This window comes from Notamacropus eugenii, chromosome 6 (genome assembly GCF_028372415.1).
Source record: "Notamacropus eugenii isolate mMacEug1 chromosome 6, mMacEug1.pri_v2, whole genome shotgun sequence".
NCBI lineage: Eukaryota > Metazoa > Chordata > Mammalia > Diprotodontia > Macropodidae > Notamacropus > Notamacropus eugenii.
Window position 1 is genome coordinate 365,311,041 of NC_092877.1, and position 3,661 is coordinate 365,314,701.

The following is a 3,661-nucleotide window of genomic DNA, read 5'->3' on the forward strand; positions in this document are numbered from 1 at the left end:
GGTCACCCACCTCCGCCCCGCCCCGCCCCGTCCCGCCCCTCGGATCGCGTCCCGCAGCCAGCCCGGGATCCACCGCTGCCTCCCCCGGGCAAAACCGAAAGCACACCCCGAGGGTGGGGGTTGGGGTACCTGGCACAGGCGGACACCGGAAAACTGAGCCCAGAGAGGGCAAGGCACTTGCCCGAGGACGCACAGCTACGAGTGTCATGAGCCGCAAGCAACTGGACTCCTGGTTTTTCTGGTCTGTCCAGGCTCTCAAGCATTAGCAGGCCGTGGGGCTAGAAGACCTGGCTACAAATTTCTTACTAGCTGTGTGTGACTTTGGGGAGACCAGCAGCCCTCCTTAGCCTCAGTTTCGAGGGGGTTGGTGCCCTCTGAGACCCTTTAAATCGATGATTTTCTCTATGATCAAATCTATGAGAACCTCTCATTGAATTTCATTAGGTTCTTAAGGGGGGGGAGTGTCAATGAACTTTTTTAAAATCAAATATTTTGATAACTGTATTTCAATGTAATTGGTAATTACATTGTAATTACAATGTAATTACCCCTGTAATCCTGTGTATTTTATACACTTAAAAACATTTTTTCTTAGAAAGGGTTCTGATCAAGGCAGCACCAGAATGCCCAAGGGGATCCAGGACAAAGTTAAGAGCAGGTTTTTACCCATTAGACCAACACATTTTTTTTTGCCAGTTCTGGACCACTGATCTTGTGGCCTCACTACGTGCCAGGGAGAGGCGGCAGTCAGAGCACTGTGTTGTCACAGAAGGGTCAGGGACTGCTTTGGTGATTTCCCACTGTAACATGTTTAGGCTGTAGAACAAAGATCCACAAAGATCTCCCACAGGCTTCTGGGAGGAAATTCAGTAGGCATGAATGCAAATAGTGAGGCTTCGGCTCACAAAAATCAACACCACCAACCCGAGATGAGGGAGGCAATTGTCTGATACAATAACAAGTAGGGGTTCGAGATGAATCGTTGATGTGAATGTGTCGCTTAGCTGAGACTCCTCTGTTCCCCATCTGGAGTTTTCTTGGCAAAGATCCAAGAAACAGAGGCAAAACAGGGTTAAGCTGACTTGCCCAGGGTCACCGCAAATAAGTGTCTGAGGTCAGATCTGAACTCAGGCAGATGAGTTTTCCTGACTCCAGGCCCCGCTCTGCGCACTGTGGCGCTACCTAGCGGCCCCACAAGTGTAATGCGTGAGTCAGAACAAAGTGACTTGGGTTTGCATGAAAGAAGCAAGGGTTAGGGAGGGGCTGGAACTGTGTTGTCATTGGAATAGGGAACTCCTAGATGAGGAAATTCCCTTCCCCAATGCAGGTCAGCCTCTTTTCTGCCATTTACTCTTGGAGAGTGGCAGGAGAGGCCAAGCGTCCAGAAATAAGGAAGTGCTGGTCCCCTAGCACTCTGCCCAGGTCAGAGCACACCTGCAGTATCTAGCTCCTTTCTGGCCTCTGAAACGCGGTGTTTCTGTGTCTCTCTGTCATGAACAAGAGGAATTCGATTTGTTCTGAGTGAATCGAGGCTTGACGCCAGGAACAACTTCCTACCGAGCTAAGTTGTCTTGGGAGGTGGAGGGCTCACCCTGACTGGAGCAGAGACTGAAGGACCTCTCATTGGGGGCTTCTTTTGGGGGGATGGATTGGACTGGATGGACGCTGATGTTCCTTCCAACTCAGACTTGCTGGGAACTCTTCAAAATTTGCAGAGAGCTTAGAATGTATTAGCTCATTTGAACCTCACTCCAAGCCCATGAGAGAGGCACTGACTGGTGTAATTATCCCAGTTGGTGAGCTGTAGAAACTGGGGCTTGCCCATGTGAGATCTACTGTTCTGGAAGCTCACCTGCCAGTGGTCATGGAGGTAGCTTGTGTCTACAGCAACACAGAACTGGGGTTTTCCTACTCCCCCAGTCTCTCCATTATGCTAGGTGACCTACCCTTTTCTCTGTGTGCTTACAGTGACCAGACATTTGTCAGGATATCTGGTCACTGGATCCAGATGGCTCAGAGGAATCTGTGCTTACAGTATAATGGAAGGAAAGGCAAGTACATATAATAATACATAGGATAAATATAAAAGTTAACAAATGTGTTTATGTGTGTATGTGTGTGGGGAGAGAGAGAGAGAGAGAGAGAGAGAGAGAGAGAGAGAGAGAGAGAGAGAGAGAGAGAGGAGAGAGAGGAGAGAGGGAGGGAGAGGAGAGAGAAAAAGGAGAAGAAAGAATAAGGAGAAGAGGAGGAAGAGAAAAAGACAAGGAGAGGTACTGAGGGAAGGAAGAGAGAAGGAGGTAGAGAAATATGGAGAGGAGGAAGAGAGAGAGAAGAGAGGAGAGGGAGAGGCCAGGTTACAAAGGACAAAAGGTAGCTAAGATGGGGGCCTGGTTTACAGTAAAAGGTCTAGGGTGGGAATTATTCAGGCTCTGTCACCTTGTAAAACTGTAGGCAAATACCTGGAATGGAATAGTGATAACTTTTTCCTCACTTCTAAAATAAAGAGGTTGGATGAACTCTAAGGTCCCTTGGGCAGTTCCTAATCTATGATCCGGGGTTCCTATGTCATAGTAGAGGGCCTGTGATCTCACTGGTGCAGACAACTCCCAGATGAGGGAAGTAGCTCTACCAATGTGAGTTGACATTCTTCTTGCCACTTATAATCTTGGAGCACTTAGAGTACTCAGTGTCCCGAGCACAGAGAGATTATGTTCCTTACTTCAGGTCACACAGCAAATATGTATCAGAGGCTACCTCTCTATCAATGTCACCATGTCACTTTGGGGTACAAGTACCCAGTTCAAACAAAATTTTAAAACACACACACACACACACACACACACACACACACACACACACATTTGCTGAGTGTCTCCTATATGCAGAGCAATATGCCGGGCACTCAGCAGACTGTATGAGGATGAATGAGACATAATCCTTGTCCTCAGTGGGGAAGGGAATGGAGGAGAAGGGAAGGGATTAAGCATTTATTTAGTGCCTATTGTGTCCCCAGAGATGAGGAAAGACTGAGCAAATGCCTTCCCTTATTGGTGGAGCCTATGGTTGGGGAACATTGCACCTACTGTCAGACTTGGGTAGGTATCAATCAGTTCATTTTGCTGAACTCTTTTTTCCTTCTTTTCTGTTTGTTACAAGAGATGGCTCGTTGCATGGGGGAGGGGAAGAATCTATTCAGAAATGAAGATGTAAAACCATAAGATATCAGTGCAAATTAAATTGAAATCCCCAAAGACAAGGCATGGTGAATTCCACTGTCATGGATACTGCTATCGGAGGCAGCCACCAAGAAGCTTACCAAAAGCTGGTATTTAGAAAGTGGGGTTTTTTGTTCATTGGTATTGTTCTGCTTAGCCACAACTCTGGGTGGGGTCAGGAGCTGGCTTGGTCAACCCATATGGATATTCCGCCCAGCTCTACTTTCATACACTGATTTCATTTTCCTAGGGCTGGTTGTGTGTTACCACTCCTGAGCCATCCTCTTCCCTTGTGGCAGAGGTCTGCCTAACTTCCCTACAAGAGAACCTAGTCTTTTTTAAAACCACTCTCCTCCCCCCAATCTTGAAGCTACTTACCATATCCTTGTACCCATATTGATAGTTTATATGAAATATCCCCAATTCTTTTAAACAATCCACATGTG